Source organism: Tursiops truncatus, chromosome 14 (genome assembly GCF_011762595.2).
Source record: "Tursiops truncatus isolate mTurTru1 chromosome 14, mTurTru1.mat.Y, whole genome shotgun sequence".
NCBI lineage: Eukaryota > Metazoa > Chordata > Mammalia > Artiodactyla > Delphinidae > Tursiops > Tursiops truncatus.
The window spans coordinates 66467681-66495423 of record NC_047047.1 but is presented as its reverse complement, the minus strand read 5'-3'; the positions used below and the strand labels follow the sequence as shown (position 1 = coordinate 66495423).

At 41.7% G+C, this 27743-nt stretch overlaps 2 long non-coding RNA genes across 3 annotated transcripts in view; one reads left to right on the top strand and one right to left on the bottom strand.

The window, feature by feature from the left end:
- Window positions 1–27743, bottom strand: part of LOC117307936 (uncharacterized) — a 130059-nt gene that overhangs the window by 88116 nt on the left and 14200 nt on the right. The window contains exon 3 of the long non-coding RNA XR_012325763.1: window positions 20138–22900. This is a non-coding gene — a long non-coding RNA (uncharacterized lncRNA). The remainder of the gene's footprint in view (window positions 1–20137; window positions 22901–27743) is intronic.
- Window positions 171–2448, top strand: LOC117307938 (uncharacterized). 2 transcript variants are annotated; one of them, XR_004521862.2, is made up of 3 exons: window positions 171–295; window positions 434–582; window positions 1002–2448. It is a non-coding gene; the product is annotated as an uncharacterized lncRNA (long non-coding RNA). The 2 variants fall into 2 exon arrangements; XR_012325768.1 differs by having other exon boundaries at window positions 434–2448.

Here is a 27743-nt window from a genome sequence, read left to right as displayed (position 1 = left end):
GCCCGCGTACCGCAAAAAAAAAAAAAAAAGTGGGTGGTGGCCCAATTCCCGGAAATCTCCACCCCTTCCAAAATAGTTGGAATAATCCTCCCACTCATTAGCCTATGAAATTACCCAGCCCATAAAAACTAACCACTCCAGATTTTGGGGCTTCTCACCTTCTGAGATGGCCCACACTCTGTGGAGTGTGCTTCTCTCTAAATAAATCCACTTCTTACATATCGCTTTGTCTCTTGCTGAATTCTTTCTGCAATGAGACATCAAGAACCTGAGCTTTATTAAGTCCTGAGACCAGGTGAGTGATTCTAATTAAAAGACTGTGAATTCAAGCCCCAATCTGGGTTTTGGCCAGGTTTGAGTCCCAGTGCATGGGTTCAAGTCCCAATCTGAGTTGCACAGTTTCACCATGACTGAGAGACCCCCTTCTTTTTAGGAGAATGGAGTCTCAAACTGGCGATATTGAGAGACACAAACGTGCAAAAGGACCAGACAGAATCCTTCTGCGTGTTTACCTGTGAGCATAGAGGGAGGAAAGAATGAGGAAGAAAATACAATTGAGAAAACAAACAAGTCTAATTTCTGGTAAGGTGAGATGCCTTTAACACCCATAAAGGTATTCGGTAATACTATTGTCCCATCCCCAGCAAGAAGAGCCTTTGCCCCATATATGGTCTGTCAGACTAAGCTGCCTTACCTCTCAGGAAGGAGGGAAACTAACATTTATTTCAGCATGTAGATTTTTAGACCATTTCCCTCGCATTATTTTACTCAATCCTAAAAACTGTCCTCTGAGGAAGATGTTACTACCCTCACTTCACACATAGGGCACCGGAGCTCAGAAGGCCTTTGTGGTTTGCCCAGAGTCACTCAGCTGGGCAAGGAAAAGCCATGACTTGAGCTTACATGTTCTAACTCCAGTTTTGGAGTTCTGGTTTTTTTGTTGCTGTTTTTTTTTTTTGCGGTACGCGGGCCTCTCACTGTTGTGGCCTCTCCCGTTGCAGAGCACAGGCTCCGGACGCACAGGCTCAGTGGCCATGGCCCACGGGCCCAGCCGCTCCACGGCATGTGGGATCTTCCCGGACCGGGGCACGAACCCGTGTCCCCCGCATCGGCAGGCGGACTCCCAACCACTGCGCCACCAGGGAAGCCCTGGAGTTCTGTTTTATATTGCAGCTCCGAGTTGAAGATAAATCCTGGTGATGCTCTGTTGCCTGTTTAGATTTGAAAAAGGATCCATGTGTCTCAGGCAGGTGGAATCCGGAAACCTGCAGAGTCACAGCTGGTGTCCCCAGCCCCACGTGTCTCCTTATCTGTCAAGCAGACTTTGCCTACCTCTGCCTAGAAAACTTCTTGAAGACTCACCTCAAATGTCTCTTTGAAAGCTTCTAGATCCACCACCCTCTGGCTCCAGGTAGAATAACTATTCTCAGACCCATAGAGATATGTGCATTACTAATAGAGCACTTTGAATATGCCTGCCTCCCCCACCAGGATGTGATCTCGCCAAGGACAGGGATTGGGTCCTGTTCACTGCGGCCCAGCTGGGCCCAGTTTAGGGAGGTCAGGCACAGGCTCTTGGGTCTGAGGCTCCCAGTACAGCCCACCAAGGCTCTGAACCCAGGAGGTGCAATCAGCCACGCCTTGGTCTCCTCCTTCCCCTGGCCAGGTGTTTAAGTGACTCATGCCTTTTCCTGGAGGCTGTTAACATGTCCCTGCCCAGACGCTGGTGATGAGCTCCACTCTGCCCCACGGCCTCACTGATGTCACCCTGCCTGTTGCCATGTGGTCTGTACCTGTCTCTCCCACATCCCTGCTCTGCCCTGCTTTGTCTTGCCTCTGTCCTGGTGACAGCTCTCCTCCCCTCCTGGCCCTGCCACATCACTCCAGGGAAAGGCAAACTGGAATCCTGTCCCAACCACTGATGCCTTAAACCCTGTGTAGGCAGAATCATGGCTCCCCAAAGACCTCAGGTCCTAATTTCTAGAACCTGCAAGTGTTACCTTATAAGAAAAAAGGGTCTTTTCAGATGTGATTTAATGAAGGATCTTGAGATGGAGAGATTATCCTGCATTATCTAAGTGGACCCTAATGGCACTGCAAGTGTCCCTATAAGAGAGAAACAGAGGGAGATTTCTCTCTTTCTCTCTCTCATACACACACACACACACACACACACACACACACACACACACACACACACACACACACACACACACACACACATGAGAAGGCCATGTGAAACCAGAGGCAAAGATTGGAGTAATGCAGCCATGAACCAAGCATTGTCAACAATCACCAGAAGCTGGAAGAAGGAAGGAACGGATTCTCCCTTAGAGCTTTTGGAGGGAGTGTGGCCCTGCTGACACCTTGGTTTCAGCCCATTGATACTGATTTTGGACTTCTGGCCTCCAGAACTGTGAGAGAATAAATTTCTACTGTTTTAAGCTGCCAAGTTTACAGTCATTTGTTATGGCAACCACAGGAAACTCACGTGGGCCCCAAAGGGTTTAACTTTGCTTTTCTAGGTTCTTTCAACCCCCACAGTTGACCAGCTGTCTTAGCTGCCTCACTCCTCCAGTTTATTGCAGCCCCTTTCTCTAAGAACCTAGAATGGTAACCACCATTTACTGAGCACTACTGCATGCAGTAAGCCAGGGCCTTCACATGAGCTGCATCCCTAATCCATGCAATAACCCTATGAGATAGGTATTGAGGCCCAAAGAAGTTAGCTTACTCACCCAGGATCACTCAGCTAGAAAATGCTGGAGCTGGGACCTAAAGCCAGCCGTGTCTGACTTCAAATCTTGTGGCCATAGCCCTGGTTCCTCACTGCCCGAGTAGGGACCTTGTCTGGTTGGCTGTCAGCTCTTCAGAAGCCTATCGGGATCTCATACAAATAACAAGAGCTTATTATGTGCCAGGCATTGTGCTCAGCACTTTCCATACATCATTTTATTTTTTATCATTGAAGCAACTCCATGAGGTAGGAGCTCTTAGGAACCCTTTCCACAGACAAGAAAGCTACCACTAGTGGTAGAGCCAGCACTGCACCCTGGGTCTCCTAGGGGTCCTGGACCAGGGTCATTTCCTCTGATTCTCTCTGCTTCTCATTTGCACTAGCACACTAGGCTGTAATTTGACTTGGACGCAGTTCAGACTTCTCAAAGGCTTCTGTGTTGTCCACAGTCTGGAGGACTTCCATCAAGTGTATGTGTGGGGCTTGCTTGTTAGTTTCCAGAGAGTTCAAAACACCCACCATGCCACAAAATATTCCACTGCCCAGACATTCACAAACACCCTGCCCACATTTTCAAAAGTCTCTCTCCCTAGTCCTATCTGCACCCTCCTCCCCCTTCTCATTAGAAAACTTGAGAAACTTACAGGGCAAAATTAATATACTAAAAAATCTGCAAAATATATATTGTTACAACATTGGTCATCATAACAATGATCATATAAAACCATAGGAAATAAAGAAAATGTGAAGGATTTCACCAGAATTTGTATCCCAAGAGAAGTCTTTAAAAAAAAAGAAGTATCTTAACAGAGGCAGGCAGAGGGAAGAAAGCCAGGGAAGAGATAGGATGAGACAGAAAGCAAAATTCTTTATATTTATAAACCCTGAATATCTAAATTGATTTATTTACAATCAGTGGTAATTTGTACGTTCTCATATGGAATGTTGAACAACTTAATTGAACCAGCAAGCCACACAACATGGCCAACAGACAACAAACTGGCTTTGGGAGTGAATTATGATTTCCTTGATCATTTTGGCTCTTTGTGGGGTTTGGGAAAAAAAGAAGAGTTGAACGAAAGGGAGAAGAAAACTGTCCATGTTTGTCAACAGAAGTAGAATAATGAAAAGAGAACAGAACCAGAGCTGAAAACCTAATTTCATTCTTAGCTCTGCCACTCATTTGCTGTGCAACCTTAGACAAAGCACTTGCCTTCTCTGAGCTTCAGCTTTTCACATCTGCAGATGATTTCTATGGTGCCTTCAAATTCTGTAACTATATATATATATATTTTTTTTTTTTTTTTTTTTTTTTTTTTGCGGTATGCGGGCCTCTCACTGCTGTGGCCTCTCCCGTTGCGGAGCACAGGCTCTGGACGTGCAGGCTCAGCGGCCGTGGCTCACGGGCCCAGCTGCTCCGCGGCATGTGGGATCTTCCTGGACCGGGGCACAAACCCGTGTCCCCTGCATCGGCAGGCGGACTCTCAACCACTGCGCCACCAGGGAAGCCCTGTAACAATATTTTTAAGTAATATAGAATAACAACGATGTTTTTTGTTTTGTTTTGCTTTACTTCTCAGAGTTGCATAATCAAGTAAAAGAATGAGATGTTGTTGCTGCCAAACACACACATTTATCCAGAGGGCAAAACCACACAGATGTTTGATTAAAAATCTTCAGACAAAAGCTGTGCCTCACATTCAAATCCCAAGCTCAGTGGAACTGCCCTCGAGATGCCAGCCGGAGCAGCCTTGCTGGAGAGGAGGTCCATGGAGGCCTCTGAATCTCTTTCATTGCAACACTCCCAGAAAGCCAGCCCTGTCATTAGCCTGCAAAGTAAACACACCATCCTCGGCAAAAGCCCAGTCAGAGTCACCTAGAGTCAACCTCTTTCTTTTAAAAAGAGAGCTTTCACCATTCATCACTCCACCAGTCCCTGCTTTAAAACATGAAAACAAACATGGGGCTCCCCTAGGAAATCACCCTTGCCTTTCTTCCAAAATCACTGAAGGCTGTGGGTAGGACTCGGAATTACGTTTCACTGGCTGGTCCAGATCACACTTTGTCAGGGAAGAGAAATCAACAGAGGGGACAGAGAGGCAGGGCTCTGGGGCTGGGGGTAAGAAAAGGGCCTCTCTGCTGTGATGCCACAGAGCTATGGGTGGTATTAACACACTCAGAACATTTTACCCAGAGTCCAGAATTTAGACTTATTAATAAGCATTTCTTTATACTGAGTTTTTACCACATCATTTTGTTCTTGTTAATTAAGATTCTGCTCCATTATATTAAAGCTGCATTTTGTGTTATGTTTTGAATCCCCACCTAGGTAGCAAATTGTTCAAGGGCAAAGGAAGTTCCAGTTGTTTGGTTTCTAAGCCCAACAAGGAGCCCTGTGCAGAACTGAGCCAAGACAGGCAGACTCCCTTCGCCAGGAAGTCAACAGCAGCTCTCTAATGTGCCCAAAAGCCCTTCTCCCACCGGTTCATCCCCATCCATTTCTGTGACCCACAAAGTACTACTTCCTCCCCCAGGTCTGAGAAGACTAAGGAGGGCATTGAGGAAAGTGTTATTAGGTTCCTACACAGCCCAGACTAGTCTATACCACATCTGGGACTTTCTGAATAATGATTAAAAATAATAATAATAGGGCTTCCCTGGTAGCGCAGTGGTTGAGAGTCCGCCTGCCGATGCAGGGGACACGGGTTCGTGCCCCGGTCTGGGAAGATCCCACATGCCGCGGAGCGGCTGGGCCCGTGAGCCATGGCCGCTGAGCCTGTGCGTCTGGAGCCTGTGCTCTGCAATGGGAGAGGCCACAACAGTGAGAGGCCCGCGTAACGCAAAAAAATAAAAAATAATAATAAAAATAATAATAATAATAACTGCTAACATTTACTGAGTACTATGTATGTGCTAAGTGCCTTATTTTGCAACACAATTCATAACAACCTTATGAGATAGCTACTTTATCATCCCCATTTTGCAGATGAAAAAATTGAGGCCCAAGGTACACACCTGGGATATAGATCAGGGCTGGCTAACTTGAATCCTGTGTTTTAACATCTCAGATATACTGCTTCCTGAACAAGTTTTTATATGCCTTAAGAGAAGAGATTCTATCTTTTTCTTTTCTGGACTGTCACAGAGCCTAGAGGAATTCTGAGCAATAAATAGTAGACTCTTGGCATCTGCCTATTAACTGACTGATTGATGGAAGACCCTTGCCCAGGGTGGTCAAATGCCATACACAAGAGTGACAAAAGGATAGAGAGGGATCCTGCAGAGAGTTTGGAGAGCTGCTTAAAGCCAGGCCAATTTAGGGTAAGGTAGTGTAGCCACAGAGACCCCTTCTAGGCAATACTCAGAAACTTCCAGAAAGCCCTGAGAAAAAAGATGGTCTTCTCTCCTCTGAGAAAGACTCTCCAAGGAATAATAAGGCATCCAGATACAGCAAGGGAACAGGGGTGGCTATTCGACCAAACCTAATTCACTGTCCCCATCATTGGTGGTCACTAAGGAGCCAGTGTTGCTTTTCGCAAGAAACTGCTCATCTGTTGTCCTGGCTGACATCCAGTTTAGAGAAAGGTACAGTGCTCAACTGTTCCTACACTTTGGGTGGTCTGCAGAATTTTTCTTCCTTTTCCTACACTAAAGATGTGAAGGGGGAATTCCCTGGCAGTCCAGTTGTTAGGACTCCACACTTTCCTGGTCAGGGAACTAAGGTCCTGCAAGCTGTGTGGCGTGGTCAAAAAAAAAAAAAAAGATGTGAAGGATTGCAGCCCCATTTTCCTAATGGCTTATATTTCAATATTTTATTTGCAAATCAATTATTTGGAACTGTGAACACATTTCCCATTGGGAAACATATTATTTAAAGAGGTTAGGATCTCAGGTAGGTCCTAAAGCTCTTATTTTATCCATCGTTAATAGTACTGAGCTCAGTGGTACATATCAGCTACAAATAATCATGTTTGTATAGGAAAATGCAATCTCAATTCTATATCAGCATTTCAAGACAGGATTCCCCCTAGCCCTTGGAGTAAGGATTCCTGAAAATGAGAGGATTGGCAACTGTGTGGTGCCTGATAGCTTTCTAACTGGATTTGGAGGGGAGATCAGGATTTGAGGGCATGAAATCAGGCTAGCCTTATTAAGGAGGTCACATTTGCTGAAACAAAGAGTTTATCAACACCCTTGATGTCTGTTAACTCAGGACGGCACACATGAGGGTATAAGTCATACTCCTGACATCCTTCGGGGCATTTTAAAGTTCAAAGGGATTTCCACCATACTCAGCCTGTTAAATCCGAGAGGTAAAGAGACCATCTAGTTTCAGCTCCTATCCTCCACCTATTATTCCGAGTTGAGGGACAAAGACTTGAAGAAGGAATGCCTCCAAGAAGCTCCTTATTTTAAAAAAATAATAATCATTATAATAGCTACTACTTCTTTTAGTACCATTTTATGCCGAAGACCGTATAATTTATTGTGTTTTAATTTATTAAATTCTCACAACTCTATGTATAGATTTATCATTAACCTCACTTAGAGTATGAGGAGACTGAGGTTTAGCTTGCTTAAGTAATTTGCCTTAGATCACATGGCTAGTACATGGAAGAATCAGGATTCAAATCCCAGTCTGTATCAAACCCCAAATTCCAGACTATTAACTGCTTTGCTATACTTGTTTTTCCCAATTAAAATATTTCCAGAAAAGACACCACAAAGTAAAACTTGCTTCAAGTATGTTAAAAAACATATGTATTTTTTTTAAGTGATAATCTTAAAAATAGATATAAGCATATTCTGGATCGTCAGGCAGTCCAATTATGACTGAGTCCTGTTGCAATTTAATGGCTCACTATGTTTTGTTTGTGATTTATTTCTAGCCAAGAGAGGCCAAGTATGATAATGACACACCAAGTGAATGAGGGTTTTACAAGTGATTGAACAGAAACAAATCATAGGAGGCTCGCTCCTCACGCAGTCTCAGCACACAGCAGTATAGGTATGCCAGACACACAAGGATTTGCCCCTTAGGTACCATCCTCACAATACTTTACACAGATTCCACCTTTCTTTATCCAACATTGCACACTGTTGACTCATCGTTTCGAAAACTAGCTACTTGGCTGCTAAACTGCTTTAGTCCCCAGTGCGAATTGTTAAGGACTAAAGATTTTCACCAAGTCTCCTCATAGCTATTCTTCTTTCCTGATGATGCAATGAGTAGTTATAAACATCCGCTAGAATCTTCTCATTTGCCTTCTTAGAAGAAACTCAGATAGCTAGTGGGAAGCAGATGCATCACACGGGGAGATCAGCTGGGTGCTTTGTGACCACCTAGAGGGGTGCGATAGGGAGGGTGGGAGGGAGACGCAAGAGGGAGGAGATATGGGGATACATGTGTACATATAGCTGATACACTTTGTTATAAAGCAGAAACTAACACACCATTGTAAAGCAACTATACTCCAGTAAAGATGTTTAAAAAAAAAAGAAACTTGAAGAAACAAGACAGAAACCTACTGGTTCAATCATGTATGGGTAGCCCATCAAACGTGTTTGTGAAAAAGGAAGAATCACAAAGTTTAACATTTGGAAAAGTGGGAGAGAAGAAAGCAGTGAAAAAGCAGTACAAATAGGAAGCACAAAATGAGATTATAGAAATAAATCCAAATATATCAGTAATTGCAATAAATGTAAACGGATTAAACCGACCTATTAAAAATAGAGAAAACATTAGATTGAAAAATATTATAAATCCAAATATATTTTTATAAAAGACTTGTTAAACGGTAAGGATTCAGAAGGACAGAAAAGAGTATGAAAAAATATAAAGTTGTCAAACACTCACCAAAATAAATAAATAAATAAAAGCTAATGTGGCTATTATATCATACACACGAGTTTAAGACAAAAAGTATTATTAGGGATAAAGTGAGTCACTACATTTTGATAAAAGTGTTAATTCATCAGGTAGATGTAACAACTCTAAACGTGTATGTACTTAAAATTTACCTAGAAGGAGTCATTTGAAATGGTCTTAAAGGATAAATAGGAGTTTACCAGAAAGACAAGGGGAGAGGGCCAGGGAGAAGAACATGCCAGACAGAGGAAACATAATGCACCAAACCCAGAGGTGAGAAAACATAGCATGTACAGAGGTCTAAAGCACTGCATAATTACATTGATGAAGCCTTTGTTTCTTTGACACTTTCATGTACCAGAAAGAACTAGACCAGGTTCCTCTTCAGCATAAAACCGAAGCCACTAGAAAAAGAATACTTACTTACATGGGGGATGGAAGGAGTAAAAAGAACGAATGGTTTCATTTTCCCTGGCAAATCCTGCACTGCAGATTTGCAAAGCCCCAGAGTAATTCACTCTGGTGATGTCATTTTAGCCTTGGATGATGGCACATCCTGAACAATCATGTGTGCATAACACCCTTCAGCTGTGACTGAATGGTCTAAACAAGATCAGCAGCATTGCTCAGCCTCAGAGCGCTAGCAGGCTGCCTCAGTTCCTCACTTTCAAGATTACAATCTGACGTGTTACACATAATAAAAAGAGAGTAAGAATGGAGAAAGAAAAACAAGGGTGGAAACGATTTCATATTAATGTCATGACCTAATGCATCCATTTGATCTCAGTTGGCAAAGGAAGCAGAAGATCCAGTTTGACAAAAAAAATCCAGAATAGTTGCACAATGGGGTTGAGTTGGGAACGTCCTTTATGTATTGTCAGTTTCTTTATATATTATCAGCCAATCATGAGCAAAACACCTTAAAGAGTAGCGAAAAAGTTTCAGGAAATGATGTGCACTTTAGAAGGAACTGCTTTTTAAATTTTCATATAATTCAGAGGATTTGTGTCCGTTGAATTTGGACCCCATTTTTTGCTGATATTTTTAACTAAGGAATTATCTAATATGTGGTGAGAATTGACACTTATATACCCATTTTTAATTTTGGTGATGAAAACTGGAAAATCACGAGAGGCAAGAGGGATGTGGGGAGGGATTGTTTCCTTTTCTGGTTTCTTCAAAAATGTCCTTTTCTGCAAGCTAAGCCTGGCTTTTGCTTTAATCATAGCAGAAAGCATTCTCCACATCAGAGAAAGTGAAGAATAGGCCTTGAACCCTGTGCCCTATTTTCTCTCCAGCTATCCAGGTTTGTCCTCTGCCCTATAAGGAGCTATTTTCCCCCCTTCTCTTGTTGGTTCCTCCTTTCTTTGTTCAGTCCTCAGTTTCTTTCTTGCCCAACACAGAAAGGCAGAATTTATGCAACCTAGTACTTTATGTAGAAGCCACTTTATTCTAATAACTCAGCAAGTATTTATCAAGTGGCTGCTGTCTGCCAGCACTGTTCTGGGTGCCGGGAATACTGCAGTGAACAAAGCAGAAGAAATCCTTTCTGTCACCGAGTTCCCTCTGAGGCCTGCCAGAGAAGGTGGCTCAGAGGAAGTGTTATCTGAGCTGACATCAGAATCATGAAAAGGAGTGAGCCCAGGGGAGAACACTTGGAAGAGTGCTCCTACCAGAGGGACCAGCCCAAAGCAAAGCCTTTGAGAGGAGCATGAGCTCTGTGCATCCCAGGAAAAGAAAGGAATTCAGTGAACTATTCCTGGGATCCAGTCACCCACCCATGAAGGCCACTTGTAGCTGCTAGGTCGCTGGGCTGGAGCCATGCCAAGAGAGGAAGACGTGCCCCCTGTCGAAGGTGAGAAGTTCAGATTTTGAAAGGCCTCTAATTCCATTCCAAGCTATGGAGTGGAGGGTGGGGATCCTGTGCTTCCAGAAATCAGTGTGGCAGCTGTAGGCAATGGCAGAGTAGAAAGACTAGACAGAGAAGGCAGGCCAGTTCATCAGTCCAGGCTCCAGAGGTGGTGGCAGAGAGCAAGAGAAAGATGAGGTCTCTCTAAGAAAGGGAGAATGGGGCACAGTGTGTTCCAGAGAAAAATCATCAGTTTGGATGAGGAAGAATGGGGGATTAGGAATATGAAATAAGAGAAATTAGCTTAGGACATTTTGTCCACAGAGTTCCAGAGTCTGAGCAAACACAGGAGAGAGAATCCTTGAGAGGTCTAAAGAGAGAGAACTAAAGACATGATGAATCGGAGAGGGAAGACCAGGTTCCCAGCAGACCTGGAGCTAACACACGGACACACGGACAGGTACACACACTTACAGTCACCCACTCATGCAGCAATCGCAGCTGCCTTTTCATTGTGTGCCAGGTTGAGGGAAATGAGCTCAAAGTATCTTTTTTTATACAGAAGGCAGGAGGACCAGTCTGTTTGTATAGACTGCATCCTCAACACCTTTTAACCTTTGTTCCCTCTCAGTAAACATAAAAATCACATACCCCCTCTTAAAGTTATTTGAAACTTCAAAATAAAAATAGTAACTAAAAACAAAGCAAGGTGATTTCAGAATGTTTCTTCGAGTTACATATGCCCCCCTGCCCAGATTTTGGTCTGTACCCTTCTGACCTGAGGGCTCTCCATGAGGATCCCTGCTGAGTTGTCTGAGCCTGAAAGGGTGGCCACATCTGCAACAGCAGCCTCAGGCTGCGTTCATTAACCCAAAAGGGAAAAGGAAAAGGCAACAACCTAGTGGACTGCCAAAGCTTGTCTTTAAAAATATGTAGATGGGTTTAGTCAAATGAAGGAGATGGATCCTGGGGTGAAGACGGAGCATACCTTGCTTTAGAGAGCAAAGCTAGGCCCAGAAACTAAAATTTTCAGAAAAAAAAGTTTCAGATTAAAAAAAAAGATCTCACTAAAGATGCTAAACATCAGAACTTTCTGACAGCGGAAGAACCACAAGTGAGCAGGGCTGCAAAGCAGAAGCCTGCCCTGGGTCTAAGGTCCCTTCTAACACTTTCATTCTATGATTTGGTTTATATCTAAACACCATGAGCGTGGCACTGAGGAGGCTGTTTACAAAGATTTTTGTTTTCTCTCTCTTCAGGAATAGCCAATTAAAAAGAAATATCAACATCATTAGCCATTAGAGAAATACAAAGCAAAATCACAGTGAGGTACCAATTCCCACTCACTAGGATGGCTATAACGAAAGAGATGGACACTAATGAGTGTTGACAAGGATGTGGAGAAATCAGAACCTTCATATATTGCTGGTGGGAATTTAAGATGGTATAGCCTCTTTGGAAAGCGGTCTGGCAATTCCTCAAAATGTTAAACATAGAGTTACCATATGACTCAGCAATTTCACTCCTAGGTATATACCCAAGAGAAATGAAAACATATGTCCACACAAAAACTTGTACATGAATGTTCATAGCAGCATTATTCATAATAACCAAAAACTCAAATGTTCATTGGAAATAATTCAAATGTCCATCAACTGATGAATGGCTAAATAAAACGTAGTGGGACTTCCCTTGCGGTCCAGTGGTTAAGACTCCACGCTTCCACTGCAGGGGGTGCGGGTTTGACCCCTGGTCAGGGAACTAAGATCCTGCATGCCTCGTGGTGCGGCCTAAAAAAAAAAAAGTGATATATACATACAATGGGATGTTATTCAGCAGCAAAAGGGAATGAAGTCCTAAGACATGTTACAAACACGGGTGAACCTTGAAAACCCTGTAAGTGAAAGAAGCCAGTCACAAAAGACCACATACTGTGGGATGCCAACTATATGAAATGTCCAGAATAGGCACATCTATAGAGACAGAAAGTAGATTTGTGGTTATCTAGGGCTGGGGAGGGGATGGAAGGGAGAAGGATGGGAGAGGAGTCTGGGGGGAAATAGGAAGTGACTGCTAATGGCTACACAGTTTCTTTCTGGGATAACGAAAATGTACTAAAGTTGACTGTGGTGATGGTTGAGCAACTCTGCAAATAAACAAAAAAAAATTGACATCTAACACAACATTGTAATATAACTATACTTCAATTAAAAAATCACATGGCGTTAAAGAAAGAAATTGATAAATTTTTAAAAATTGACATGTACCCTTAAAATGGATAAAAATGTACAGTATGTGAATTAAATCTCAGTAAGATTGCTAAAAAACAGAATTCTGGCACCAAGTTCAGAATGCAAATTGACTTATGTATCCCAGACCAGTTTAGATTTGTGCTGTCAATACATAGGGGGCAGTGGGAGAGAAAGAAAGAGAGAAGGAAAGAAAGAAGGGGGAGCAGGGAGGAAGGAAGAAAAGAAAAAGAAAAAACTATTCTCACAGCAAAATGGGAAGTAGATTTTTGGCATAAATGTTATTTGTAATTTGCTAATTAAAGAAGGATCTCTATCACGTAAATATGTGCTTCCGAATTCTGACACCAGAGGTGTTTTTTAGGATGGTTGCTCCTGAATTTCCCCAATACCCAGACAGCAGAGCCCCCTGACCTGCACCCAGAATTTAACACACACACACATACACACACACACTAACTTGATTAAAGGCCTCTGGCCCCAGAGATGCAGCACTTCATGCTGGTTCAAATGTGACCCATTACCCTAAATATTTCTTCTTGAGATAACACCATCCTGAACTCATGGCAGCAGTTCTGTACCTCTTTTGCCCTATGTCTTCAAAACAAAAGGTTTGTGGGTTGTGTTGCTGCCCATATTAGAAATAAAAACTACTTTGGAAAGATTTGAGTGACAGAAGCTCTTAGATAAGAAAAGACAAATGAATTAAGTTGTCAAATCTTTCTTTTCAAAGAGTATGAACGCAATAGGTTCTTGCCTAACAAAGTATCATTAGCCAGGAGCGCTGAGAATCCCTTTTCTTTCTTCTCTTTGTGTTCCATCTCATAGTCCTGGAGGTACTTGAGAATTAGATGCATTTGCAATAATTGCACAGGTGACTGAGGATATTTCACAATAGCAAACCATTCATATTACTTTTAAAATGTAAATATGTGTATGTAGCATGCATGAAACATAATACTGATTCTCTACTGATGACTAGATAGATATTAAACACGAGAATTGCAATAATTTAATTTTATAAATATACTTAATAAGATTTAATCAAATATTCAGAGTTAAATTTAAAGTTCAGCTATATTTAAATAATCTTTATTTAAAATGTTGGTGTATTCATGTATTTGTTTATTTTTGTTTGTTTGTTTGTTTTTTGCGGTACACGGGCCTCTCACTGTTGTGGCCTCTCCTGTTGCGGAGCACAGGCTCCGAACGCGCGGGCTCAGCGGCCATGGTTCACGGGCCCAGCCGCTCCACGGCATGTGGGATCTTCCCGGACCGGGGCACGAACCCGTGTCCCCTGCATCGGAAGGCGGGCTCTCAACCACTGCGCCACCAGGGAAGCCCCATGTATTTGTTTTTATTTTGACTTTAATTTTAATAGATAATACAAATATTTTAAAGCAATAACTTTTTGAAAATATTCAAAGTAATTATAATTTAAAATGTACATTCACTTAACTTACATTTTGATAAAAATATACTCAAATTTTAAACATTTTGAATATAATTACTTTATATTTACTTTGTTATTACTGTCAATTGAATACATTACATGAAAATCTTTATTTTAAGAACATAATCAGTGATCTTGCTGAAATGAAGAAAATGTGGAATAAATGATTTATGAATTATTTAAGTCTTTTGTCACTCATACAAAATATCATTAGCTCATCCAAACATGTGCAACAATTAAATTCAGCCAGCTTGGATATTTTGCTACCTTTCATCATATTGAGACTATAGCTTTATCAGTGTTTTGGGATTTTGTCATTGATTTGTCAAGATAGAAGGATAGGATAATCTTATTTAACAGTTTTTAGCCTTTTTTTTTTTTTTACAGCTTTTAAATATGTGGACATAGGGTACATGGTCTCCATTGGTGCCCTTGCCCAGTCTACTTCCTTTCCTTGACCCTACCAGGCACTAGCCTTTACAGTTACTTAGAATTTTTCAGGACTTTGGGTGGGTAGTGTCTCTATAAATCCAAATTACTAGGCTTTATTAAACGTTTTACATGCCAAAGCAGACAAACAACATACATTTTTTAAACACTCACATTTGAAAATTCTTCTAGGTATAATCCCTTGTAATGTACAGCCAGCAAAGCAACCATGACATTCCCTCATTTTCCTGACTAAATTTAGAAGCAAATATTTTCAGAATACGAAATTATATTACAAAGGTCATAGGACAATGAATAATGTGCCATGTGTGGTTAATTACCCTTAGTTCTTTAGAAAAAGGAAAGTCATCTTAGCCTCTATATAAAAACTGTGTGTATGGTTATTTCACTTTGAAATGTCAAAGGGTTACTTGGTTTCAAAAAGAAAATGGAAAAGCACAAAGATATTTATGTAATACTGAAAGAAAGTCTTTCTTAAGAGAATGTAATGTTTAATTCTTTATGGCTTCCCTTTGTCCTGCGGCTAGCTTACAAATATGCAGTGCACAATACTTTGTGCCATTGAAATTAAGGGTTCATGTATTTTTAGTCTTTTCAGAGAAAAGAACCAAATAATTAAGATACAGAAAAGATATGATTGTTTCCCTACAGTTACTATATCTGATGAACCATTATAATCATAAGGTACATAGAATTACATTTAATCTTTTTCCATGAGGAGATAACCTGTACTTTTAACTTCAAACGAGAGGCTGTTTTTTTCTACCCTTAATACTTCAGACTTCAAAAGTAAAACAGTTCTGAGATACTTGAATCAAAGGCAATTGTCTGCCTAATTTTTATTTCTGCCATAATTAAAGCAGGGAACTTAATTGTCAGTGAACTCATTCTAATACTCCAATAAGACAAAATAAGCAAGCCATGTTGTTAATGGCAATGATGGTAGTGATAGCTCTGGGCAGTCTAGCAAATGCTTACCTGTGACTTGGGGTGTTCACCTAAAAAAAGACACACTGAGGTCACGCTCACTTTTGGTTTTTTGGGTAATTTTGCCCTGCCATGCCCTGGGACATCAGAGAAAGATTTTTCCTCTCAATTTTTTTTTCTTCCCTCTGTTGCCCTAGGACTTATACTCTTGTTTATTCTGATTGGTTTAACAAGTATCAGTGGGCACTTACTGTCAGACACTGTGCTTGATGTTAGGAATTCAAAGATGAAGAATACAGTCTTTGGGGTCAAGAAGCCCAGTCTAGAGAATTCAGACAATGGGAATACCATGTGATATATGCTCTCTGCTAGAGGCATGCATGAGGTTCCTGTTCCAGCCCAGCCCACAGATTTTGAGTCCAGAGGAGGGATTCAGTTTCTTCATCTGAATAACTTCTCTATGGTCCATTCAAACAGTAAAATGTACATGATTCTAGTTTTTTTTGTTGCTGTTGGAGTATAGGTGACTTACAATGTTGTGTTAGTTTCAGGTATACAGCAAAGTGAATCAGTTATACATATACATATATCCACTCTTTTTTAGATTTTCTTTCCCGTATAGCCCATGACAGAGTATTGAGCAGAGTTCCCTGTGCTATACAGTAGGTCCTTATTAGTTATCTATTTTATATATAGTAGTGTGTATATGTCAATCCCAATCTCTCAAATATCCCTCCTCCACTGCCTCTTTACTACCCACCCCCTGCCCGGTAACCATAAATTTGTTTTCTACATCTGGCTGATGACTCTAGGTTTCATATTATTTCAGATGAAGTGTTTAACAGCTACACTGATGCAGCTATAGACTTTCTCCAATGCTGATGCCAGGATCCGTCTGTCTCTTCCAGGCTTCTCTTAATGTTTTCCTTATGTTATTAACCTACGTAAAGTCCCACAGTTACATTTTATCCATGGGGGCTGGGGGGTTGGTATGGGTGTGTTTTGAAAGTGCAGTACCCCTTCAATTCACCCTCACTTGGTGGAGAATGGTTTTGTCATCTTACTCAAGTTACTTTCCACGGATTCAAATTCTAAAAGAATTTATCTTTGATCCTTTTGAAACGAATACAAGTCTGAGACATACTCCTCTCTTCTGTTTTGGAAAAGAGAGGCCTTAAGATGGTTGTATCTCGTGATTTATTGCCAGTGTACAAGGCTGATCCCAGGCACAGGCTCTTGGCTTGTATCATCCAAGCTCCTAGGGTTTTGCTGATTCAGGAATCATTCTGTTCTTTATAGCTCTTCTGCTGGCCACTTCTAAATAAGGAGAACCATCTTCCAGCTTGAGTTGTAAAACTCATGTTTTGTTTTGCTTTTTTGAAGAGGTTTCAAGAAGACCCAAGGTAAGATGAGATGAATTGTAGATCAGTGAATTTCAAGTGGGAGGGATAAGAGCTTTTTCAAACTACACAGTGCCCCTCTGCCCATCCCTATCCATCGCAGCATTTGAGAATCACTGCTGTAGGGAGTCTCCATAGGAGATTAGAACCTGGAGACCAAGCTCCACTTACATTTCTGTCACCAGCTCCCCAGCTGTTCTGTGATCCTGGTTCGCCTTCTAGTCAATACACTAATCTGTTCATCTGTATACTTTGAATTTAAATACATAAAAATTTAAAGTGATTTAAATCCCAAAGAATGAAATATATAATGAAAAAGCTATCATAGAAAAAATATATTTAGACTGCCTACTATACTTACCCCCAAAATAGCAAAGTTGGTTAAACTGGGTTCTTTCAGTAAGTCTTGTTTACCCATCAACAAAACAGACATTCAATTGTAGCTAAAGGATCCAGTTTCAAAATGATGCCCGTTCATCCCCTGGGATGCAATTTAGGTATATTATCCAAACTCCAGGTGCAGATGCCTTTATCTAGACGAATGATAGAGCGCTGACAGGACCCAGCAGAGCCAGGCAGTTACAGACCCACCGGGGGTAAGTATGTAGCTTGGACACCTGTATGAGATGTCTCAGAGAGCCCTTGGATTTGGTACTTCCCACCGGTTACCTGAGCTCATCTCATTCCTGGCTAAAGGCATTTTCTCCTTAGCTTTCTCTAAAAGTCTCACCTTGCCCTGCCTCCCCCTCTGCTTTAGTTCTAAAAACCCCTGTTCTCCCAAGTGTCCTAGGAGGCAATAGCTCCTGTCTGGCCCCTCCAGTCCCTGTTCCCCTCTTGGACTTACCTATCTCTGTGGTTAGCAAAACCTAATGTATTTATTATCTGGCCATTTACAGAAAACATCTGTCAAACCGTGGACTAAAGTACCCATGGCTCCTCTGTTGGGGATGCGTCCAGCATAATCACTCCTGGCCTCTCATCTTCCCCTCACTCAACATCCCCTCAGGAAGTCATGTGAATTATATGACTGTTGAACTGGGGAGAAGGAACTGAGCTTAGATCAGCCCTGTCTTCTCAGAGCTAGCCTGTGTGGTCCACTCTCTGCCATGCAGTACAGGGCCAACAAGTCACTCTGCTCTAGAACTTTCTCAGGGGTAGACTCACACTAACCCAAGCTTGCAGAGACGGCCATATAGCCAGAATACTAATTTATTCCATTTTAATGATAAATGCAACCAGCTAGCCAGTGGGCCCTCACATCAGCAGATCAGGGCATTTGCTCCCTGAAGACAGGGAAAAGAGTGATTTAAATTCTGTATTTAGAGCATCAAATCTGCATAAGGAGAAGTAGAGAGATGATTTATCAAAGGATACATTTGCTACAGAGACCTAAGAGCTCAAGTCCTTGAGCCAAGGCCCCTTCTCCCATGAACACTATTTGGGAAGCTGCTATCAACTTCTGGCTTCTTAGCTCGGGTTGTTTTTTTGTTTGTTTGTTTTTGTTTTTGTTTTTGCTGTACGTGGGCCTCTCACTGTTGTGGCCTCTCCCATTGCAGAGCACAGGCTCCAGACGCGCAGGCTCAGCGGCCATGGTTCACGGGCCCAGCCGCTCCGCGGCATGTGGGATCTTCCCAGACCGGGGCACAAACCCTCGTCCCCTGCATTGGCAGGCGGACTCTCAACCACTGCGCCACCAGGGAAGCCCTTAGCTTGGGTTTTCTATGCTATAGGCTAACAGCAGCTCTGCCCACTGCCACTGTTCATCCAGGCTTTCTCCAAACAATCAATTACCTTTACACTTGTTAAATTCACAGTCACATTCCGGTGCTTGCCAGCCTGAGATTACCTCCAAGTCACCTTGGCTGAATTTATAGGTGTTTCCAGTTACACACTGGTTATCTATCAGTTTACTCCTTCAGTTGACTTACCATATCTGTGTGTGTGTGTATATTTGTGTGTGCCTTACCCATTTAACTCCCAGAAGGAAACCTCATTTCCTACTTCCAGTTTTCTTTGGAAGCCATTACCCCATTTACTGCTAACAAAGGCATTTTTGAGCTCTTTGGAAAGAAAACTTTCAGTATAACTTTTTATTATACTTTAAAACTTAACTACCTGAATTCAAGCACATAAGCAGTTTTTGCTGATTTCATATTGTAATAATTTATGAGACTGAGCTAATGATGACAAATACCTTGTAAAGACTCTCAGTGTAAGTCATCTGGTCTTTAACCACTGTTAGTCTTACGCAATAAACTCAACACATCTTTAATATCTCTGATTTGTTTCCAAAGAAGGTGGATAAAAGTATTTGACTCTTAAGCAAAGAAATAGCTAGCTGGATGCCTTGGACAACCAGATCAGTCTCAGATCAGAACCAGTCTTTCCCCACTGTCTTCCTTTTTCTCCTCCCCAAACCTCTCTCCTGTGTGAGGCATAGTTTGGGGCACTGTAGCTATAACCGTGAAAATATGACATAATAGATGATTCTTGACCTAATGGGGCTTATGTTCTAGTTGAGGGAGACTGACTATAAACAAACAAACAAGAAGAATATCAGCAGCTAGTTGAGTGCTACAGAAAACAAAACTGAGTAACGTAGTAGATGGAGGTCATCAGTTTAAGCTAAGACCTGAACAAAAAGTAGGAGCCAATTATAGGAAAATGAGGGTAAAGAACGTTACAGTAGAGAAGGCCTGGGACATGCCCAAAAGGAGGAGTAGGCTTGGTGAGCGAGGGAAGAGAAAGAAGGCTAGAGGGTGGCTGGCAGGGAAGAGAGCAGGAATAAGAATAAGTCTTCCATCCACAGCATGGGATGTGGAATGTGTGCAGGGGCAAATACGTTGATAATTTCCTCATTTAGAGGGACTGTGGAAACTGTAACATGTTTTTTTTGCCTGCTTCATGTTTTTGTTCTATTTTAAAAATATGTAATAAGGAAAGGTGGGTGTGTAATATGGGTTGGTTCAGTCTCCGTAGCATTGTCTCTGGCCAAACTCATCTGTAAGTCTTTTCCAGATTTACCAGGTAATACCATGTTCCAAATCAACCAAATGACATTTGAGAAGAGCAAAAGAGCAAGGATGTTAAAAATTCATCACCGTGCCCCTCAAGGTCACAGGTGTTTAAAAGCCAAGGAAGGAAGACTAAAGCCCAAGTGAATGGCTTTTTATGAATTGTTTTATTAAATTTGATAAACTTACCCCTTTGGAGGGATGGAGATGTCAGGATTCTGGGTCTCAAAATGTGTCTTCCAGCTCAGTGATACTAAGGAAAGGATAAATCAGGCCTCCAAATGTACATTGGCCCTGAAGTTTGCAGGTTCATAAAGTCATGGTTCTCAGTTCGTTCGGGAGAGAGCTGGCTCTGGGGAATTGATTCACATTAATCAGATTTATAGTAGACTAATAAAGTACAATGCCATTTATTCGTTACCCGTGAGAGTTACAACTACTGACTGAAATTCATGTTTTTGGTCAGCACACACTCTGGCTGGTAGGAAAACATATTTAAGAAATCAGATTAAAGTCAGATGGTTAACTGTTAAATATGGAAGTTGAACAAATCAAGTTCGATGTCTGGAAAGGCTATATTCATTAAGCAGTCTTTCTTTTCATTGCAAGGACATACAGTCTCGGGTGGGCAAATGATCTACTATTCAGCTGGACAGGGAAGGCCAGTGCTGGAGAAACATTGGCAAATTTTTACTCCTAGTCTCTCCTTTTTTCTAGAACTGGGTCACTGATTCCCAGAGGGTGGTCTGAAGGTCACCTACAGTAAAGGTTCCTTGGTTATTTATTAAAAATGCATTTTTTCAGGCCCTGTCCCACACTTCTGAATCAAAATCTATGGTGTTGGGCTGGGAATATTGATTTAAATTATTTTTCCGGGGAACTGTAAGCACACCAAAGTTTGCTTCTTTTTTTAACTTAATTTATTAAAAAATTTTTTGGGGGTGCGTTGGGTCTTCGTTGCTGCGTGTGGGCTTTCTCCAGTTGGGGCGAGCGGGTTTCTCATTGCAGTGGCTTCTCTAGTTGCAGAGCACAGGCTCTAGGCGTAAGGGCTTCAGTAGTTGTGGCACACAGGGTCAGTAGTTGCAGCTCGCGGGCTCTAGAGTGCAGGCTCAGTAGTTGTGGCACACGGGCTTAGTTGCTCCGCGGCATGTGGGATCTTCCCGGACCAGGGCTTGAACCCGTGTCCCCTGCACTGGCAGGCAGATTCTTTACTTATTATTTTTTTTAATTTTATTTATTTATTTTTGGCTGAACTGGGTCTTTGCTGCTGTGCGTGGGCTTTCTCTAGTTGTCGTGAGTGGGGGCTACTCTTCGTTGGGGTGCACGGGCTTCTCATTGCGGTGGCTTCTCTTGTTGTGGAGCATGGGCTCTAGGCGCGTGGGCTTCAGTAGTTGTGGCTCGCGGGCTCTAGAGTGCAGGCTCAGTAGTTGTGGCTCACGGGCTTAGTTGTTCTGTGGCACGTGGGATCTTCCTGGACCAGGGCTGGAACCCGTGTCCCCTGCATTGGCAGGCAGATTCTTTTCTTTTTTTTTTTTTGCATTACGCCGGCCTCTCACTGCTGTGGCCTCTCCCGTTGCAGAGCACAGGCTCCGGACGCACAGGCCCAGCGGCCATGGCTCACGGGCCCAGCCGCTCTGCAGCATGTGGGATCTTCCCGGACAGGGGCACGAACCCGCATCCCCTGCATCGGCAGGCAGACTCTCAACCACTGCGCCACCAGGGAAGCCCAACTGGCAGGCAGATTCTTAACCACTGCGCCACCAGGGTAGTCCCTCAATATCTTGTAATAACCTATAACCTGAATTTAGAAGGGAAAACTCAACAACACCGCCGAATGATAGCCCAGTTTCACAGGGTAGCTTCCTTGACTTTATAACGAGCAGTATTTTCATTCATCATTATTATGGTGACTCATTTTCTCATCTAATAAATGATGGCTCTTTCATTTCCTTCATAAATGTTGATGAATTTGTTTCAATATCATCATCAGTACTTATTCTTGTAAAAATCTGTTCAGCAATTCTGAAGGAAGCATATTCTGCTGGAACATATGATCCTCCAAACTCCGGAACTCCACACTCCAGAGGCCCTCCTTTGGATATGCTCAGCAGGTGGATTCTTAACCACTGTGCCACCAGGGAAGTCCCCACACCAAAGTTTTGAAAGCTGCTGCTAAGCTATATAACCTTAGGCAAGTTAGTTACTTAACTTCTCCAAAGCCTTAGTTTGTTTGTCTGTAAAACAGGGATAATAATAGGTCTTATCTTCCTGGGCTACTACAGGGATCATGTAAAGCCCTTAGAAGAGTGTCTGGCACCTAGTAAGCCCTCAATACCTGCTTCCTGTCATTATTATTACCACCATTATTGTCATCATCTTCATTGCCATTAATTGGCCCACCGCATTCCTGTTTGCTCACAGATTTGATTTTTTTAATTAAGCAAAGCCAAGTTTATTGGTTACTGTAGGAAGGGAGACCATACCCTTGACAGAGTTTTAGCAGCATCTCCCAGATTGTTTTTCATTGATGACATTTTGGGGTTTTTGCTTCTTAAGGCTGGAAAAGATGGTATCCTAAGCCATTTCTAAATCATGCAGCAGGATGGATTTATTTTTAGGAAAGTTTCTAAGGGCATCCACCATGTTTGAATTAAAGCTTACTTTTGATCTCAGAGTTTGGCACATCCTTGTCCCTGCCTTAAAAGTCAGGTTGCATCTTACTTTGGGGCTAAAAGTTCTGTCTACTGACAACAGCAACATATCAAGTTGTTTAAAGTCATTTCTTTAAAAGTTGTCACTTGTTATGAATTACCCTCATATTTACACCTTCCTTTAAAAAATGAACACAATGGGGACTTCCTTGGTGGTCCAGTGGTTAAGACTCCATGCTTCCACTGCAGGGGGCATGGGTTCGATCCCTAGTCCAGGAACTAAAATCCCGCATCCGTGTGGCTGGGAAAAAAAAAAAGAAGAACACAATGTAGAAACAGAGTTCTCTCAACTAGTGTTGGTTGAGTGATGGTGATTCTAACTAAATCGGGTGAAATCTTGGAGGTACCATGCTAGTATGTTTGGAACTAGAGTACCACATACCATGTTTGGTAACTTGTCAGTTTGCGAGTAGAACTTAGAGCAGCACCATTCCTATTAACCCTTTCTTCTCTGAATACTTCAGAGTATTCAGAGTGGGTTATTTAATTAAGCCTCAAAACATCTCTGTGACACGGATAATTACACTAGTCATTCCTACATTTTAGACGGGCACATTACAGGAGGAAGAGGTTAAGTGAAGCTAATTCTTCCAGTTAGGCTGATTCAGCAGCAAAACCACTCAGGGAATGTTTAAGCGTTGCAATCTAAATAGTTCTGCACCTGGTTTCCTTAAGTATAACATTTAAAACTGATTTGTAATAGTATTGGAAGTCCTAGCCACATCAATCAGACAAGAAAAAGAAATAAAACATATCCAAATTGGAAGGGAAGAGGTAAAATTGTCATTCTTTGCAGATGACATGACATTCTAAATAGAAAACCCTGAAGACTCCACATAAAAACTGTTAGAACTAATAAATGAATTCAGCAAGGTAGCAGGATACAAGATTAATATACAGAAAAGTGTTGCATTTCTTTACACTAACAATGAAATATCAGAAAGAGAAAGTTAAAAAACAATACCATTTAAAATCACTGCAGAAAACAAACAAGCAAACAAAAAACCTAGGAATAAACCTAACCAAGGAGGTGAAAGACACATGATGAAAACTATAAAACATTGATAAAGGAAACTGAAGATGATTCAAAGAAATGGAAAGATATCCCATGCTCATGGATTAGAAGAATTAATATTGTTAAAATGGCCATACTGCCCAAAACAATCCACAGATTTAATGCGATCCCTATCAAATTATCCATAATATTTTTCACAGAACTAGAACAAACAATCCTAAAATTTATATGGAACCACAAAAGACCCAGAATTGCCAAAGCAATCCTGAGGAAAAAGAACAAAGCTGGAGGCATAACCCTCCAGGCTTCAGACAATACTACAAAGTTACAGTAAGTAAGATGTTATGGAAAAAGCCAAAAGAACTTTTTGGTCAACCCAATAGATACAATGGAATATTACTCAGCCACAAAAAAATAATGAAATATTGCCATTTGCAGCAACATGGATGGACCTAGAGAATATCATACTATTTGAAGTAAGTCAGACAGAGATAAACAAATATTACATGATATCACTTTTATGTAAAATCTAAAAAACAATACAAATGAATCTATATACAAAACAGAAACAGACTCAAAAACAAAGAAAACAAACTTATGGTTACCAAAGGTGGGGGGCCGATAAATGCAGAGTATGTAATTAACAAACTACTATACATAAAATAGATAAGCAACAAGGATTTACTGTATAACACAGGGAACAATATTCAATATCTTGTAATAACCTATAATGGGAAATAATCTGAAAAAGGTATGTATATAACTGAATCACTTTACTGTATACCTGAAACTAACACAATATTATATATCAACTATACGTCAATTAAAAAAGATAAAATAGAGTTGTTGAGAAATGAATACATTTTTGCAAAAAACAAAAATTGAGTCTAACCTGGTAAAGAAAAAAGGAAGGTACACCCTGGGTTTAGCCAGGGCTTAACTACTCTGACTTCCTTTATGTCCAGTCTCCCAGTGCTGGACCTCTGCCCTTCTAATCAGTATGGATTCTTGTCTCTCCCTCTCATTTCCACTCACCAGTAAACTGTGACCCTACACTACCCACTGGTCTGCAGTGGAGGGAACAGTCTGAGTTACTGACGGCAGGCATGGCTCAAACAGCTTGCTGAGAGTGAGCCATGCCTACCAGACCCACAGTGCTCCACGTGGCTCTCCCCCATTTCACTCACGTGCTGGTTTCTGCTAAACATAGCCCAGTTCCCAGGTCACCAGCTGGCAAAGCTCTGAACTATTTTTAGCTAGGTCCAGGGCTCAGGGCACTAAATCTGGATAGGAAGCTGAGATACCACTCTAGCTTTTAAAAATAATAACTTCTATTTTTCTCTCGTTATGATTTATCATGACTTCATTTTAGACTTTCTGGTAAATATAGCTGAGGAAAAGGTGAGAACATTTAAAACACATAGCACAAAAAAGAAAATTAAAATTTTCTTTAATTTTAGGGTAATACTCTTCTTTGAGGTGCTATATCTGTATCTATCTATACGTACAGTAAAGCATACTAATCTTAAATACACATTGTGTAAGTATATACTTGTTTAACCCAAACTTAGATCATCATAATGGATATTCCAACATCCCAGAAAGTTCTCACTTGTCCTTTACAGCCAATATCCTTATGCTCCAGAGGTAAATCCTATCCTTACTTTTACCACTTTTGATTTGTTCTGTTTTTGATTTTAATATAAATGGAATCATATGATATATACTTTGGCAGCACCACATGCAGGATCCTAGTTCCCTGACCAGGGATCGAACCCGTGCCTCCTCAGTAGAAGCTCGGAGCCCTAACCACTGGACAACCAGGGAATTCCCTAGTATATACTTTTTATGTTTTCCTTTTTTTCACTCATTATGTCTGTGAGATTCATGCATGTTGTCACATATAGCAGTAGATTGTTGTTTCGTCTGTTTTTGCTGTATAAAATTCCACCATGTGAATACACTATAATTTATCACTTCTCCTGTTGAAGGATATTTAGTTTGTCTCCAAATTTTGGTTATTAAAAATAAAACTGTCATGAACATTTTGTTTGTGTCTATTAGTGACCACACGCACCCATTTCTGGTGTGGAACTAGGAGTGGAACTGCTAAGTCATAGGGTAGCCTTAGATCTGGCTTTTATAAATGTGCCAGTTTTCCAAACCAATTCTACCAAATTTACATTCCAAGAGCAATGTGTGAGAGTTCTAAAACATACCTTCAGTTGATAATTTCAAATCTTTTAACTATTCTAAAGAGTATTAGTTGGGGACTTCCCTGGTGGCGCCATGGTTGAGAGTCCACCTGCCGATGCAGAGGACGCGGGTTCGTGCCCGGGTCTGGGAAGATCCTACATGCCGCGGAGCGGCTGGGCCAGTGAGCCATGGCCGCTGAGCCTGTGCGTCCGGAGCCTGTGCTCCACAACGGGAGAGGCCACAACAGTGAGAGGCCCGCGTACCGCAAAAAAAAAACACCAAAAAAAGCCCAAGAATCTGCCTGCCAATGCAGGGGACATGGGTTTGAGCCCCGGTCCAGGAAGATCCTACATGCCACAGAACTAAGCCTGTGCGTGTGCCACAACTACTGAGCCTGCACTCTAGAGCCCGCAAGCCACAACTACTGAGCCCACGTGCCACAACTACTAAAGCCTGCAGGCCTAGAGCCCATGCTCCACAACAAGAAGCCACCGCAATAAGAAGCCTGCTCCCAGCAATTAAGAGCAGCCCCCGCTCGCCGCAACTAGAGAAAGCCCGCGCACAGCAACAAAGACCCAACACAGCCAAAAGTAAATAAATAAATAAATAAAATTAATAAAGAGTATGAGTTGGTATCTCACTGTGGTTTTCATTTGCATTTCCCTGGTGACTAATGATGTTGAGTACTTTTTCAGACACTTACTGGACATTTGGACAATCTTTTCTATGAAATGCTTCTTTAAATCTTTTGCCCATTTTAAAAATTGGGTTGTTTGCCTTTCTTCTTATTGGTTTATAGGATTCAAGTTATTTGTTGGACCCTCAGATTCCTCATCTATGAAAAGAATAAGGACCATGACATTAAAGTTCTTCCAAGCTCCAAAAGTCTACTATTTTACTCAATGGATGCTTTTGGTAGAGACAAAATAGATGAGTTCAAATAAACAAAACACATCAGAACACAAAATATATACTTAAAGGAAAACACAGAATGAAGAAAATACATGTGCTCAATATATAAATAGGATCTTCCCATCCAAAATATATTGATAAAAATTGATATAAATATGTATGGTCAACATCCAACTGTATTCCATAAGTAATTAAGAAAAATGAACCAGAAGTTTGCACATCTGATTATAAATGTAGTAAATCACTATCCGGAAAAACGGAGAGGCTTGTTAAAAATGCAAACTAAGGGCTTCCCCAGTGGCGCAGTGGTTAAGAATCTGCCTGCCAATGCAGGGGACCTGGGTTCAAGCCCTGGTCCGGGAAGATCCCACATGCCACGGAGCAACTAAGCCCGGGTGCCATGCTACTGAGCTCACATGCTGCAACTACTGAAGCCCGCATGCCTAGAGCCTGTGCTTTGCAATGAGAGAAGCCACCGCAATGAGAAGCCCGCGCACCACAAGGAAGAGCAGCCCCCGCTCGCCACAACTAGAGAAAGCCCGCATGCAGCAACGAAGACCCAACACAGCCAAAAATAAATAAACTAAATTAAAAGAGAAAAAATTAAGTAAAAGGGGGAATAATGTCTTTAAAAGGAGGTTTACTTATGTCTTTGTTCAACAAACATTTGAAAGACTAGATCTCTAGTCTCTTCCTTCAAGGAACTCAAACTCAGGGAGATAGATGTAATAATTATAGGCAATGTTTCTGGAGGGCTTCCTACATAGAAGGTACTATTTAAGTGCTTTAGATGTATTAACTCTTTTTTTAAATAAATTTATTTATTTTTATTTTTGGTTGCATTGGGTCTTCGCTGTTGCGCGCGGGCTTTCTCTAGTTGCGGCGAGCGGGGGCTACTCTTGGTTGCCGTGCGAGGGTTTCTCATTGCAGTGGCTTCTCTTGCTGGGGAGCATGGGCTGTA